This window comes from Delphinus delphis, chromosome 2 (genome assembly GCF_949987515.2).
Source record: "Delphinus delphis chromosome 2, mDelDel1.2, whole genome shotgun sequence".
Classification (NCBI taxonomy): domain Eukaryota; kingdom Metazoa; phylum Chordata; class Mammalia; order Artiodactyla; family Delphinidae; genus Delphinus; species Delphinus delphis.
The window spans coordinates 125,375,273-125,392,696 of NC_082684.1; the positions used below are offsets into that span (position 1 = coordinate 125,375,273).

At 42.5% G+C, this 17,424-nt stretch overlaps 1 protein-coding gene across 1 annotated transcript in view; it reads left to right on the top strand.

Moving 5' to 3' along the window:
- The window catches only part of LOC132419776 (OTU domain-containing protein 7A), a 392,208-nt gene that overhangs the window by 174,437 nt on the left and 200,347 nt on the right, over window positions 1-17,424 (top strand). Inside the window, exon 2 of the mRNA XM_060003662.1 lies at window positions 16,736-16,863. The gene's annotated coding sequence lies outside the window, so the exon portion shown is untranslated. The remainder of the gene's footprint in view (window positions 1-16,735; window positions 16,864-17,424) is intronic.

Below are 17,424 nucleotides of genomic sequence, written 5' to 3' on the forward strand. Positions count from 1 at the left end.
TCTTCATTTATTTAGATCTTCGATTTCTTTCATCATTATTTTGTGGTGTTCAAATTACAAGTCCTATACATAAACTAAATATTCATTTTTAAATGAGTAATTATAAATAATATTGTATTTTTAATTTCAGTGTCCACATGTTCATTGATAACATAGAGAAATACACTAGATTTTTGTATGTTGATTTTGTATCATGGGACCTTGCCTTCTGCACTTCTTTGTTCTAGGAGTTTTTGTAGATTCCTTGAGATTTTCTACATAGAACATCATGTCATCCAGAAGTAGCAGAAGTTTTCTTTCCTTCCTGCCAATGTACGCTGTTTATTTCCTTTTCCTACCTGTTAAACTGGCTAGAGCACCTAGCACTGTATTGAATAAGAGTGATGAAAGTAGGTGTCATTGTTTTGTTCCCAATTTAGCAGAAAAGCATTCTGACTTTCACCATTAAGTATGTTAGTTGTAGTTTTTTGTAGATACTCTTTCTTAAATTGAGGAAGTTACCTTGTATTCCCATTTCTCTCAGAATTTTTACCTTGAAGGGGTGTTGAATTTTGTCAAATTTTTTATGCATCACTTTATATGATCATGTAATTTTCCTTCTTAGTCTGTTAATATGGTGGACTGCATTACTTGACTGTCAAATACTGAACCAGCATTGCATCCCTAAAATAAACCCTGCTTGATCATGGTGTATAGTTATTTTTATATATGCTTGATCTGTTGGCTAATATGTTGTTAAGGATTTTTGCATCCAAATTCATGAAAGATTTTGCAGACTCCAGCTTCTCCTTGTATCCTCACATGGCCGAAAGAGAGTGAGAGAGCTCTCTGGGGTCTCTTATAAGGGCACTAATTCCATTCATGAGGGTTCCACCCTTATGACCTAGTCACCTCCCAAAGGCCTCACCTCCTCATAACCTTGGGGGTTAGATTTTCAACATATGATTTGGGGTGGAACGTGAACATTTAGTCCATTGCATTAACCTTGATCATTTGATTAAGTTTGTATCTGCCAAGTGTCTCTAGTATAAAGTTACCATTTGTAATTAATAAACATCTTCCTGGAGACATTTGAGACTACAATGGAGATATCTTCTTTCTCATTATACCTTCAAGTTGGCAAGGTGTGAGGTCTCAGAGGCAACTCTTCAAGCCATCCTGCTACACCACTGCATGAAGTCGGGTAGCCCAGTGATGGTGGTGTCAAGAGAATAAGCAGGGAAAATGGAGGAAGGCCATTCTCTATCAATGTCAGGATTTTATGGTTGCCCAGGTTGGGGAGAAAAGAGGAGAGGTGAGAGACAAAGAAGAAAAGAGAGAAGATAGGAAAGACTAACTCATAGAGAAAGAGAGACACCTAAAGGGCCCATGGAGATGGAGAGGGAGAAGGAAAGGGAGAATCCAGTTTTTAAATCTTGATTGATCTGGTCAACAGGTACATTTTACAAGGAAGATAAGTTCTCTTGACTTTGAGGTACCAGTGAGGTGTACAGGTGGACATACTTTCAGGGAGTTGTGAATTGAAGGGTAGAAAAGAAAACAAGACAAGAAACTTGGGAGTCATCTGAATGAATCAGTTATCTGAAGGGGAGAGCTGAGCCAGGGACAGATTTGGGAGAACACGCATAGTTTGTTGGAAAAAGGGATTTGAGAGAAACTGAAGTAGAGGGGAGATGAGGAGGGATCAGATCATGAAGGATGATGGTATTGTGTATAAAGAATAGTTCCAGATGGCAGCTGTGTTCTGTTGTGTAAACTAAGGGCTGAAAGGTTAGTGACTTGGTGACTTTTGTGACTCTGGTTTCGGTTGGGTAGTAGGGACAATATCCAGAGTCGGGTAGGGGAGATGGGAGCGCAGAGAATGGAGGAAGGGATGAAGAAAGCAATGTACAACAATTCTTGTGAGCAGTTCGACAAGGAATTGTGTTTGATAACGTGGCAGAAGGAAAAATAACTGTAACGTCACCTATACTAACAGTGGCAGCCAGACAGCACTCTGTTGCTAAAGAAGACTCGTAAGGCCCCAAACGACAACACTTACGAGTCCACAGGTTATTGCTGAGAAAGGATGTAATGCAGCAACAAATATGAAGGTCAGGACTGCTTTGGAGCCAAAGGCTGCCTACCAGGAAGAGGCTCCCTCCAACTGGCCTCCCCTGCAGCGGAGGCCAGATGTAACTCCTCTCTTGGAATAATAGGTGGTTGCAAGGAACGCCTCAAAATGAGGCAGCCGAAATGGAGTCTCAGCTGGGACTTCTCATACCCCGCCAGTCACATAGGCACATTATTGCTACAAGACCAGCTTCAGCATCACAGCCCTCCCTCCACCTCACTGAAACCAGATAAAAACCATCCATCTCACTGTTATCCATAAACAATGCTGACAAGCTGGCCCAACCCACCCTGGAATTCACCTTGGAGCCATGGATCAAAAAAATGTACCAATATTCATCACTGCATTAAATACACCTCTTACATCAGCAAAACTGCTGAGGCTGATTCCAAGACGGCGGAATTAATCCCCATAGCACATCCCCTCTATTAATGTTATCTCATTAAACTCTTACAACCTTATCTGTTTAACAGGTACTATTACTCCTACTTTTAGAAAGGAAAACGTGATGCATAAAAAGAATAAATAAGTTGCCAAGGTAATACAGCAAGGAGGGAGTTGTCTCTATGGGACAGGAGGTCAAATAAAAGATGCCTTTTCAAGAAGAGCCCCCACCCCACCCCCCATTATGTTTGAAACAAGCTGAGGAAAAAACTAGCAGAGAGGAGGAGCTTGAAGGTATTGGGAAGGGAGGGGCAAAGGGATAATTGCAGAAGGTGGGTCTCTTGGGAAACAAAAAAGGATGAGTTCCTGAGACTGCGTGAGAAGAGAGAGGGGATGGAATGTGTGGAGGCCAGGCCCAGGGGGTCTGCAGTGGCTAGCTCAGTGGTTCTCCAACCGGAGGGCTCATGAAAACACCGATAGGCAGCGCGCTGGGGTTTCTGATTCAGCAGGTTCTGGGTGGAGCCTGAGAACGTTAATTTCTAACAAATCTCCAGGTGATGCTGATGCGGTGGTCCAGGCACCCACTTTGGGAACCACTGCTCCGTGCAGGTGGGTTGGGTCATCTGGAAGCAGAGGAGCTGGGGTGGGAGGATGGGGTCCTGAAGGAGGATCACCTCCTCTGGGACAGCCACAACGGGGAGCCTCACTGCTCTTGCCTGTCTCCCAGCAGAGGTCACGATACCAGGGAAACAACATAAATTAAAGGTATCAAAGGTTGCTAAAGGTCAAGATGTTAGAATAAAAAGTGTTTCCACTGCTTAGCTTCCATGTGAAAATGTCCCAGTTTAATAAAGAACAGGAGAGTAACCATTTTCATTCCTGATGTGAAAAAAATTTTCATCTTGAATAAGAAATGTAATTGTCACAGTATAATTTCAACCATTTTGAAATAGAAAATATCCCCGGTGGAGAAAGGAGAGGTTAGGAAAGAAGAACGTTTGGCTGCTATTGTTGAGAGAGAAGCAAAGCCCTCTCTGGAGGAGCAGTAACAGGCCTGTGGGCTTGATTATCACAGAAGGACCTTCAGGCAGGCAAAACACCTCTGGGGCTCCAGCAACATGGGGATGAGCTGACCATGGCCTTCCAACAGCAGGATAAAATATCATTAGCATCTCAGAGCATCTCAAGAAGAGGCACAATGTCAAAGCTTTGACTTGCATTCAGATTCTAGGTGACTTACTGCTGTGTGACCCTGGTCAGGTTACTTAACTCCTCTAGGCCCAGGAGAGGTGGTCATTAGAGTAGGCATGCTAGCCTCTGTGGCACAGAATTATGGTCAAATATAAGGATGGAGCAAATGGACTGCGGCTGGCATGTTGGAGATGCTCAAAAAGTCCCTTTTCTGCTTCAAGGTCAAACAGAAGACTCTTCAATTTCAAGCAACTCTGTGTCTGATTTTCTCAAAACCTGGTCTGCAGTCACACCTGAGGCCCTAAAATCACAGACCCTGTGGCCACGTAGAGGCACAGGCTGGTCTAGCGGGCTCCTCCCGACAGGGTTGGCCTGGCATTTTCCCTTCGTGGACCCTGTCCTGCTCCCAGATCCAGGCATGGGGGAAGCAATTAGGGGCTGAAGGGCTCACTTCTAGGTGACAAGAGGCAACAGCTAGGACCCAGAGACCAGCAGGTGTGACATTTGCCTCTGTCTGTGAGTTGGTCTCAGAGGGCCCCGTGTCAGGTTTTCCAGGGCAGAGCGGCACTGCATGCCCTGCAGCCTCATGCGTGCCCAATTCCAGGTGGCCCTAGATGTGTGTGAGGAGGTAAATGTCTGGCAGGTCAATATTGCCTGGACAGTGACCACTTTTGTACTTCTGTCTGATTCCAACCTGCTTGAGACCCTGGGGTCTCCTTTGCCCACCACCCTTGAGGGAACAGAAGGACCCCCTCTTTTTCCCATGCTGCACCCGTTTTGTTCCTTTTGATAATAAAATGCTTGTAGGTTGCCAATTTCAAACAAACAAACAAAAAACAATGCCCCAGGGATGACAGAGCTGGAAGGGCAGGAACGGAGTGAGTGGCTGGGCACAGCTGGGTGCTTTGCTGTGTGGTCCTGAGCAAGCTGACTGGCCTGGGTTCTGGACCATCGGGTGGAGTGCTGTGATGCTGCAGGGAGCAGAGCTGGGGAACACGGGTGAGTACAGTCTCCCGGCAGCTGCATCAATATCACTGCTTTGACAGCCAGGTTGGTGGAGCAGAGTGGCTTCCACTGGAGTGGGACCCATGTAAAGGTTGCTGACACATCTTGTTAGAGGTTGGAGGGTTTCTTCATTGCCATTCACTGAGCACCTCCTGTACCCTTCCTACAAGGATGAAACTCTGGCTCTGAGTTGAAAAAGCAAGGCTTCGACTTTAGAAAAAAGTAGGGGAAATTTCAAGGTAATAAACAGTGGAAATGTGAAATTGAGATGCACCCACTGGAAATGCTTTAGATTGTTAAAGGAAAGGAAAACTGTCAAGGGCAGATTGCTCAGGGCCAGTTTCGTGAACCTGGTGCAGCGTGAGCAGGGTGTAGGAGTGATTCTGCCGAGCCGAGAGAGTCATTTCAGATCCTACAGAGATGGGTGCCCATGGGTTGTCCTGATGCCTTCCAGCCCGGCAGAGCCCACCAGGAAAGCAGCTGGCATCCTGGATGGAGCCCTAGGCCCAGAGCAAGCCCTCTGGCCTGCATGCAGTGTCCCCGTGTGGTGACCCGGGTCACGGCCCTCCTGGGACACCCACCTAGTGATCGTCGCTGACCCACATATGAGTAAACTGATAAACAGGGTCATTGTAGATTATCCACAGAAAATAGAGAGGGTGAGTCATTGAGGATAAAGGTCGGGGCGAATTCTTTATAAAGAGTGGTCCTGGGAGGCCTCTCTGAGGAAGGAACATTAAAGCCAAAGGATGAGGAGAAGCTGCCTTGGGAAACAGGCAGGGCAGAGGGAAGGGGGCCTCTCTGGCATCCTGCTGTCACCTTGAACCACCAGTGGGCCCCAAGGTTGGTGTGAAGTCCACATGGTGAGTGTGCTTAGGCAATTTAAAGCAAGTAGGGGGAAAAAGCTGAAAGAAAAAGTATTATCCATCTTGGAGCTGAGTGTGGGGTTGGCAGGGGGGTCAGGAAGCATGCAGGGCATCGTCTTTGCAGGCACAGTTCACGCTGCTGAGAATTCTCCTCCAGGGTGAAGTGGAAGGAGAGGTCTGTGCCCCCCGCCAGCCCCCTCCTCAGCTGCAGCCGTGAGAATGCCCTGAGGGAACTCATGAACACCTAGTCCAGGTGCACAGAGCAGTCACTCAGTAAATACCACATCCCTGCCCCTTCTCTTGGGAATTCCTGAGGGTGTAGGTTCCAAGCTCAGCATCTCCTCTCTCTTCTCTGGGCCCCTGAGGCTCAGCAGGGAGCAGGCTGCCCTGCAGGCTTTGCTCTCCCAGCCGCTCTCCTGTTTCAAGGCATAGGGTCTTCAGGGAAAATATCCAACCTGCTTATACCCCACCTCCCATGGCTCCTCGCAAAGTAGGTGGTCAGTGAAAGTTTGCTGGTTGAATGATCAGCAAACATTTCTTGCAGGATAAGGGACTTGAAGGGACCCTGGCTTGTGAAGGGCAGAGGGGTATTAGGATAGGTAGAGGGAAACCAGATGGAAAAACACAGCAGAACCTAGGTGGGAGTGGGAGGCACCAGGGTCTGGGTGGTCTGAGGGAAGAGGCCACCCCCAGGGAGGCCAGAGAGCCCCTGTGTGTGGTGACCTGCCTGGGGCCACCTGGAGTGTATCGGGCAGCCTCTGGGCAGCTGGCAGCCTGGCTACCCTACTGGGTGACCGCAGCTCCTTTTCACCTGCTGTTTGCCAGCAGTCAGGCCTGGGAGCGTGCCTGGTCTTCTTTCATCTTTAGCCCCTCTCTGTGCATATATTTTTACTTTAGAATAATGTCACCTTACAGCTGTGAGCCCCCTTCCGTCCCCGGAGTATTTTCAGAGGGCCCTCCCCATCGGTCTCTACCAGGACCCTTGGGACAGCGCAAGCCCATGGTAATAGATGAAGCAGAGTTGAAGTGGCTTCCCAGGGCCTCACCATCACGGTGTCCAAGCCAGCCACATCCTGCCTTTCAAGACAGCAATACGGGTCTAAAATGGCTATTTGATTTTAGAAACTTGTCTTCCAGGACTAAAGTGCATGCAAAGCATCAACACCCTTCCTTTTGGCTGATAGCCTTTCTCTCCCCTCACTGTGTTCTTGATCTAAACTTGCTTTTAAGTCACTGCAATGTTCTTGCATTTCTCTCTAGAGGAACTTGCATGTTGAAAAGCACTTCAGCCTCCCAAATCTTTACATAATTTATTACAGACATATTTTGTGCTTGCAATATCTTACGGTACAAAAAGAGAATCTCCCTTTTGTTTCCAGAAGTTGTTACAGACTTTTCCTGAATTTAAATTTCTTGAAACTTTAGCCAGGACATGCTGCAAGTTTTGATTGCCTTAGAGAACTGGAAATCAAACTGGGTTCCAGGAGGACTGAGGCCTCCACATTTTTTCTGTGCCTTCCTGAGTGGCAGAAGAACTGACTGGTCAGTGTGTGAATTAAAGCCCGTTTCATAGAAATTCACTTTTCTTTTAAAGCTCTGAGGAAGGCTAAGAAATAAAGCCTGTCCCAATACATGTGGGTGAAGGTTATGTGTGGAGGAGGGCCCTGTGTTTTTACAGCAAGCGAGCCAGGCATCCGAGGAGCACAGGCTCTGGGAGCCCAGGAGATGCTGGGAGGAACAGAGAAGCTTCATGAAGAACAGACATTCAAGCTGGGACGGGAGACCTCCCTCTCCGGGTTCTTATGGGATTAAAAGAAATCCTGTGATGCATCCAGCCTGGTGCCTTATATGTAGTACGTGCTCAGTAAATAGGAGCTGCAGTGAAAAATCATAATCATCACCTCTGCTAGAGTTTCTATGCCATCCACTAGCATGAAGTGGATGATGAACCTGGGGGATAAATTATTTAAAATTTATTTTATTGAAGTATAGTTGATTTACAATGCTGTGTTAATTTCTACTGTATAGCAGAGTGATTCATTTATATATATATATTTTTTCTTTCAATCAATTATGGTTTATCACAGGATATTGAATATAGTTCCCTGTGCTATACAGTAGGACCTTATTGTTTATCCATTCTATATATAATACTCAATAGTACTCAGTAGTTTGCCTACGTGATTCTGAAATATTATTGTGGGAGACTTTTTATCCCACCTGGCACTTCAGACAAAGGCACCTCTCTCTGTGGAGGCTTGAGAGCAGAATTGATCAGCCCCATGTGGTCCCGCTTCTGTGGGTCCCTTTCCACCCACCTCCATGCCTGGCACAGGCTTCTGTAGGCTCCAGGACCCAGCGCCAAGGATGCCAGGGCTGTGCCCAGGCTGTCTGCTAGCGGATCTGCCTCTGCAACTCAGTTTAGTGCCTAGTTACTTCCCCTTTCATCTTGGGCCCAAATGTATTGAGAAACAAATTGGTTGTTTGTCCAGACCACTGGGTGTTTTACACTGACAGGTTCGTGGTACGAAGCAAGTCAGTAAAATTAAAATTTGGTACAACTAGCCCTCTTCTCTTTCACCTGGCCTTGACATTCCTTCTCTAGGAATCTTAGAAGTGGCTTTGTAAGATTGCTGCGAAATTTGTTGAGATTCTACTGGTTTTAAAGACTAATTACAGACTAATTGATATTGCAGTACTGTCTACTTGTCCAGGAAATATTCTCCCTTTATTGGGTGTCCATTCATGTTTTTCATTGGAGTTCTATAGGTTTTTCAGATGATTCCTATACCTTTGTTATTAGTCTTTTTCATAAGGACCTTTTAGGATTTTTTGCTCTGCATATGACTGTTTTCTTTCCCTGTCTTTTTTTTATTATAAACAATAGCATATGGACAAAGAAAATGCATTGAAAACTATGTGAATGGTTTAAAGAACAAAATACACAGCCATGCACCCATCACACAGGAGGAGCACGATTGTACCCCAGAATTCATGGATGTCCCCCGTCCCCAACCCACAGAGGTCACCCCTGTCCTAAATCACCTATGTTTACACAGATCTCCCTCAACTTATGATGCGATTACATCCCAATAAACCCATCGTAAATGGAAAATATCCCGAGTCAAAAATGCATGTAAGGGGCTTCCCTGGTGGCACAGTGGTTGAGAGTCCGCCTGCCGATGCAGGGGACACGGGTTCGTGCCCCGGTCCGGGAAGATCCCACATGCTGCAGAGTGGCTGGGCCTGTGAGCCATGGCTGCTGAGCCTGTGTGTCCGGAGCCTGTGCTCTGCAACGGGAGAGGGCCACAACAGTGAGAGGCCTGTGAACCGCAAAAAAAAAAAAAAAAAAAAAAAAAAATGCATGTAAGGACTTCCCTGGTGGTGCAGTGGTTAAGAATCCGCCTGCCAATACAGGGGACATGGGTTCGAGCCCTGGTCCGGGAAGATCCCACATGCTGCGGAGCAACTAAGCCCATGTGCCACAACTACTGAGCCTGCGCTCTAGAGCCCATGAGCCACAGCTACTGAGCCCATGTGCCACAACTACTGAAGCTTGCATGCCTAGAGCCCATGCTCCACAGCAAGAGAAGCCACCGCAATGAGAAGCCCATGTACTGCAATGAAGAGTAGCCCCCCCACTCACTACAACTAGAGAAAGCCTGTGCACAGCAACAAAGACCCAAAGCAGCCAAAAATAAATAAACAAATAAATAATGCATTTAATACACCTAACCTACCAAAAATCATAGTTTAGCCCAGCTTCCTTGAAACATACGCAAAACACTTATATTAGCCTATAGTTGGGCGAAATCCTCTAACACAAAGCCTATTTTATAATAAAGGGTTGAATATCTCATGTAATCTATTGAATACTGTACTTAAATCAAAAAAACAGAATGGCTGTCAGGGTCCAAGATGGTTGTAAGTATATCGGTTGTTTACCCTTGGGATGGGGTGGTTCACTGCCACTGCCCAGCATCTCGAGAGAGGATTGTACTGCTTATCGCTAGCCTGAGAAAAGATCGAAATTCAAGAGCTACCATATGATCCTGCAATCCCACTCCTGGGTATATATCCAGAGAAAAACGTGGTTCAAAAGGATACATGCACCCCAATGTTCATTGCAGTGCTGTTTACAATAGCCAAGACAAGGAAGCAACCTAAGTGTCCATCAACAGAGGAATGGATAAAGAAGATGTGGTACATATATACAATGGAATATTACTCAGCCATAAAAAAGAATGAAATAATGCCATTTGCAGCAACATGGATGGACCTGGAGATTATCATACTAAGTGAAGTAAGTCAGACAGAGAAAGGCAAAAATCATATGATATCATTTATATGGGGAATCTAAAAAAAAAGATACAAACTTATTTACAAAACAGAAACAGACTCACAGACTTACAGAACGAACTTACAGTTACCCAGGGGAAAGGATGGGGGGAGGGACAGATTGAGAGTTTGGGATTGACATGTACACACTGCTATATTTAAAATGGATAACTAACAAGGACCTACTGTATAGCACAGGGAACTCTTCTCAGTACTCTGTAATAACATAAATGGAAAAAGAATTTGAAAAAGAATAGATACATGTATATGTATAACTGAATCACTCTGTTGTACACCTGAAACTAACACAACATTGTTAATCAACTATACTTCAGTATAAAATCAATTTTTTTTTAATTTTGAAGTATGGTTTCTACTGAATGCATATAAATGTCACACCATCTTAAAGTCGAAAAAATGTAAGTGGAACCATCGTAAGTCCGGGACTGTCTAGCTTGCCCAGCTAAACAGTGCCTGGATCTGCCTGCTGTTTGCACTTTATATAAGTGGATTGTGTGCATCCTTCTGTGGCTTGCTTCTTTCCCTTAATATAGCTTATCTATCCAGCCATGTTGATACTTGTAGCCGTCATGCACTCATTTTCCCTGAAATTCGGATTCCATTCGGCAGTTGATGAGCATCTGGTGGTTTCTGTGCTCATAGGAGCTGTGTCTGCCCTCTGGTGCATGCGTGTGAGGATCAAAGGATGTGGGAGAGTTCCTGGGATGCAAGTGCATTACATCTAGGTCAGGACGTGCAGTTTGCGCCACAAACAATTGCACAACGTTTGCCTTTGACCAGCATCAAAAGAAAGTTACATTTTCTCCATATTATTGTCCATACATGGCGTTGTTCATTTAAAATTTTTTCCCAGTCTGATAGGTATAAGCTATTATCTCTATGCGGTCTTATTTTTCATTTATTTTCATAAAAATTAGATTGTCAGAATTTTGTCCGTGTCTATCACTTTTTTGTTCTTGCATTTCTGCAAAATTTCTACTTATTTCGATGGCCCATTTTTCCATTGGGTTGTTTGTCTTTTCTTATTACATCTTAGGAATGCTTTACCATTCCTCAATCAGTGATATGTTTGGTAAATATCTCCTCACAGTATGTGGTCTGTCTACTCACTTTCTTAACAGTTTTAATACTTTTCACGCGAAGCAGTTAATAATTTATTTTAGCCATTTTAGTCTTTTTTTTTTTTTTTTTTTTTTTTTTTGCGGTACGCGGGCCTCTCACCGTCGCGGCCGCTCCCATTGCGGAGCACAGGCTCCGGACACGCAGGCTCAGCGGCCATGGCTCACGGGCCCAGCCGCTCCGCGGCATGTGGGATCTTCCCGGACCGGGGCACGAACCCGTGTCCCCTGCATTGGCAGGCGGACTCTCAACCACTGCGCCACCAGGGAAGCCCAGCTATTTTAGTCTTATTTAAAAAATTCTTCCTCTAAGTCATAAGAAATTTCCTATATTCTCTTCTAGAATTTATGTAGTTTAGCCTTAACTTAGAAATTTATTTTTGGTATGGTGGGGGTCCAATTTCATTATTTCAGTTTGCATAATAACTTGTCTTAGCATTGTATCGTGCAAAGTCTGTTCTTTTCCAACTGATCTGTAAAATCATCTGTCATGTATTAAATGTCCATATATATGTGATCCTTTTTCAGGTTTTCTATTCTGGGCTGCTTCTCTATGTGTCTATCCCTGTACCAATGACACACTGTCTTAACTTCTGTCATTTTGTGATGAGTCTGGTTACCCTGTAGGGCCTTTCTCCACCTCACTCTTTTTCTTCGATGTGCATTGGACTTAGAGCTTCTAAATGCACTTTGGAATTAATTTGCAAGTCATACGCATGTGCACACCCCCCATACCCTCCTACACACATGCCCTTTAAGATATTGAATGTAATTATATTGAACCTATAGAAGTATAATGTTTCCTAATCTATATCTCCACTTATTCAGACATACTTTATCTCCATGAGGTTTCTGTACATTTTTTGTTGCATTCAGTCCTGCATACTTTATATTGATGCTATTATAATTGGCATTTTTTACTTGATTTTCAAATCTTTTTGGTTCATACACACAGAATTGATTTTGTGTATTAATTTTATATCTGAAAGCTTTTATTAACTCTAATGATTTATCAGCAAGATTATTTTCTATGTATAAAGTCATATTATCCACAAATAATGACAGGTTTCTCCTTTCTTTTAAACTTCTCATACCTTTTATTTTAATTAATTAACTTATTTATGTGTCCTTACTGCACTGACTAAGACTTCCAGGAGATTGGTGACCTTCAGTGGTGATAGTGTGACCTTATCTTATTCCTGATCTTAAAGGAAAGGCAGTTAGCATTATTCAACATTTCACCATTAAGTGTAATATTGTAGTCGTTTTTTGAACTATATCCTATATTAGGTTAAAGAGCTTCTTTTCTATTCCTACTTTGCTAAGAGATATTTTCTTTTATCATGAATAAATGTTGAATTATATCAGTGTATATCTTTTGAAATGGTCATCTGATTTTTCTCTTTAATTTATAATGTGGTAAATGTATAAAGTCAAACTAGCCTTACACATTGATTTTATTTTGTTGACTATTAATATTACTTTAAGATTTACAGTTTTAATCTTAGAATAAGATAACTCACTTTGTCCTTTTATTTTTAACCTTTAGTTTTTAATAAAAATCAGTTGATTAATCTAAATAAATACTAACTTACCATTTCTTTTAACTCACCATTGCTATTGTATCTCACCTTCTCCTGTTGGATTTATTTTTCTTTTTATTTGAGTATTTTCTCTGTAAATGTTTTCAGGAGTCTGTGGACAATGAATTTTCTGAGCCTCTGTGTGTCTGCATACATACATCACCTTTTGTCTACATAGTCCTAGGTTCCAAATTTTACTCCCCTCACACCCAGTCTTAAAATATACTTCTTTGAATGCTGTGTGGCCAATGGAACAATCTTTAATTTGATTCTCATTCTTTTGTGTGTTTGTTTATTTTGAAACTATTTTATTGTGGGAAAATATACATAAGATAAAATGTACCATTTTAACCACTTTTAAGTGTCCATTCAGTAGTATTAAGTACATTCACATTGTTGTGCAACCATCACCACCATCCCTTCCTAGAACTTTTTCATCTTATCCCATTGAAACTCTTTATCCATTAAATCCTAACTCACAATTCCTCATCTCCCAGCCCCTGGCAACTTCCATTCTACTTTCTGCCCCTAAGAATTTAACTACTCTGGCTACTTCACATAAGTGGAATCATACAATGTTTGTCCTTTTATTACTAGCTTATTTCACTTATAATGTCCTCAAGGTTCATACATATTGTAACAAGTGTAAGAATTTCCTTCCTTTTTTAAAAAGTTTTTATTGGAATATAGTTGATTTCCAATGTTGTGTTAGTTTCAGGTGTACAGCAAAGTGAATCAGTTATATGTATACATGTATCCACTCATTTTTAGATTATTTTCCCATATAGACCATTACAGAGTATTGAGTAGAGTTCCCTGTGCTATACAGTAGGTCCTTATTAGTTATCTATTTTATATATAGTAGTGTGTATATGTTAATCCCAATCTTCCAATTTATCCCTCCCCCTCCTTACCTCCTGGTAACCATAAGTTTGTTTTCTACATTTTGGAAGATCTAAATAGACACTTCTCCAAAGAAGACATATAGATGGCTAAAAAGCACATGAAAAGATGCTCAATATCACTAATGATTAGAGAAATGTAAATCAAAACTACAATGAGGTATCACCTCACACTGGTCAGAATGGCCATCACCAAAAAATCTACAAACAATAAATGCTGGAAAGGGTGTGGAGAAAAGGGAACCTTCCTACACTGTTGGTGTGAATGTAAGCTGGTACAGCGCCATGGAGAACAATATGGAGGTTCCTTAAGAAACTAAAAATAGAACTACCATGTGATCCAGCAGTCCCACTCCTAGGTATAGATTCAGAGAAAACATAATTTGAAAAGATACATGCACCCCAACGTTCATTGCAGCACTATTTACTTTAGCCAGAACATGGAAGCAACCTAAATGTCCATCAACAGAGGAATGGATAAAGAAGATGTGGTTCATATATACAATGGAATATTACTCAGCCATAAAAAAGGAACGAGGGGACTTCTCTGGTGGCACAGTGGATAAGCCGCCACGCTCCTAATGCAGGGGGCCCAGCTTCAATCCCTGGTCAGGGAACTAGATCCCACATGCATGCCGTAACTAAGAGTTCACATGCCACAGCTAAAGAGCCCATAAGCCTCAACTAAGGAGCCCTGGAGCCACAACTAAGGAGCCCACCTGCGGCAACTAACAGCCAGTGCATCCAAATAAATATTTTAAAAAATGTAATAATGCCATTTGCAGCAACATGGATGGACCTAGAGATTGTCATACTGAGTGAAGTAAGTCAGACAGAGAAAGACAGATATCATATGATAGCGCTTAAATGAATTTCCTTCATTGTATGGATAGACCTTATTTTGTTTATGTGTTCACTCATTGATGGGTACTTGAGTTACTTCCACCTTTTTGCTATTGTGAATAATTCTGCTATCAACAAGGCTGTACAAATATTTGTTCAAGTCTCTGCTTGAACAGATAAACCCAGAAGTAGAATTGCTATATCATATGGTAATTCTTTGTTTACATTTTTGAGGGACCACTATATTGTTTTCTATAGAGGCTGTACCATTTTACATTCCCACCAGCAATGGAAAAGGGTTCCAATTTCCCTACATCCCTACCAACACTTGTGATTTTCTATTTGTTTGCTTTTTTAATAATCATCCTAATGGCTATGAAGTGGTATCTCATTGTGGTTTCAGTTTGCATTTCTCTAGTGATTACTGATGTTGAGCATCTTTTCATGTGCTTATTGGCCATTTGTATATCTTCTTTGGAGAAATGGCTATTAAAGTTCTTTACCCATTTTTAAACTGGGTTGTTTGGGTTTTCTGTTGAGTTGTAGGAGTTCTTTATATATTCTGGATATTAATCACTTATCAGATATATGATTTGCAAATATTTTCTCCCATCTCATGGGTTGCCTTTTCACTCTGTTGTTGGTATCATTTGATACGAAGGTTTTAATTTTGATGAGGTCCAATTTTTTTGTTGCTTGTGCTTTTGGTGACATACCCGAGATATCATTGCCAAATCCAACGTCATGAAGATTTTCCTCTATGTTTTCTTCCAAAAGTTTTATACTTTTAGACCTTACATAAAGGGTTTTTGATCCATTTGAGGTAATTTTTATATATGGTGTAAGGTAAGGGTCCAACTTCATTCTTTTGTATGTGGATATCCAAGTTTTCCCAACACGGTTAATTGAAAGACTGTCCTTTCCTCATTGAATGGTCTTGACACCCTTGTCAAAAATTACTTGACCATATATGCAAGGGTTTATTTCTGGACTCTCTATTTTATCCCATTGATCTGTCTATATAGCTGTCTTTATGCCCAGACCACACTGTTTTGATGATTATAGCTTCATAGTAAGTTTCAAAATCAGGAAATGCGAGACCTTCAACTTTGTTCTTCTTTATCAAGATTGTTTTGGCTACTGATTCTCATTCTTTTGCATTTAGTGTCTTCCCATGTCTGTTTAAGAATTCAGCTAGGTTTATGAAGATGTGTGATTTATCCATGTGGATGGGAAAGGTGAAAGGAGAAACCAGCTGGGGGTCTGGAGGCTCAGGACCTGCAGGGACAGGATAGGCCATCCCCAGGCTCTGGGCACACCCCCTGACAGGGGCAATCCCTAGATGCAGGTGAGATCCTCAGACTTCACCCAGAACCTAGGTGTTAACATGGAGGAAAGCATCCCTCCCCATGTGGTATAGTCTCCCCATCCCTCCCCATCCCTGTACCCCATGCGGTGTAGTCTCTGTAGGGTGCACAGAGGTGACCCAGCTCCTTCTCCTCACCTGTGCAGTCATGGCCCTCCTAGCTCACAAGCATCCTGGGGGTCTGATGCCTGAAAGAAAACCCCACATTGCAGATAAGCAAATGGATCTCAGGCGTCAAGATGCTGTTCATAACACCATCCCATCACCACTGGGGATCACCTTGCACTCACCTGAACTGAGGTATGGTCCACAGGGACCCTCCTGACTCAGGATGCTATCAATAACACTTTGACCCCACACTGGATCCTGGTGCACCCCACCAGGAATGAGGAGTGGTCATCAGCCTGACCTCTCAAATTCCCTGAGGATCACACCACGATCCTGGCAAGGATGATGAACAGCTTCCTAACTGCGATTCCCCGTGGACTGTGCCACCTGAGGTTCTCCTGGGATGTCAGAAGTCGGGGTTCTGTCTGTGAGCGCCTCTGTGCACCTGCCCTGGAACATCAGCATAGCCTGTGAACTTCTCATGGCTCTGACCTCACAGTCACTTCTGTGAGTTGACACCTGCCTGGGATACTTTTCCATTTATCCTGACCTACCTCCCAATGCCTGTATTTATTTAAAAATTAAAGGGTGGGATGGTGTGTGAAGAAGGGAGATTCACTATCAAGACCATTTCAAGTTCAAATTCTATCTTGATTGTGGTGGTGGTTACACAGTTGTACACATTTTGTTAAAATACATGTATTTTATTGTATGTAATTATTTCTCAATAAAGTTAATTAAAAATTTTTAAAAGAGCATTTCAAGTTCATACCAAATATTTTAAATCATTTTAAAATTTGAAATATACAAATTAAAAAATATTTTAAAAATTCTTAAATTTTAAATTCTCACTTTTAATGGAATGTGAATATTCTCTTTTATTCTTGTCTTTTCCAGAGTTCTCAGGGGCTGTGATCTCACGCCATTCACTGGGGCAATAATGGGCCATTTCCAGCAGGGACGATGCCGCGTTGCCCCCGGTGCCTAACTGCCACCCACCTCCAGAGAATCTCAGTGTCTGAAAAGTAAGTCCCGTGTTCATGGGGTCCCTTGGGACCGTGCTGGGGGGCCAAGTGCAGTCAACATCTCCAACAACAGAGCTTGTAGTGGTCCTGGGAACAAATGACCTGAAAATCAGGTTTAAATCCAGGGAGGAATGGTATGTTAATTTATCCACTAAAGTCCATCAAGAGGAAATTGTGAAATGAATTTCGTGTTGCATTAGGATTTGTGTTTAGAATAGTAAACATTACCCTTAAAAAGAATGTGGCTGTGGTGAATGACCAACAGGTGATTTGATTTACACTAATGCAAAATTTATTAAGCAACTTTGTTGCCATCTGTAGCTATCATGATTGATTTTTAAAATATTACGAGTCATTTAAACAAAAGACAAAAGTCTCATCTTAACATATTAATTGCTTTTATTTTTAATGTTCTTTGTTCTTGTCCAAAAATAGAATTTTTATCTAGCTGATATCAGAGCATAGCAATTCTTTTGCCTTATGACTCTTCAAACAAATATCTTCACTTACTATTTTGGCTACTTTTCTTTTGATAAACTTCAGATTTATAGGAAAATGGAA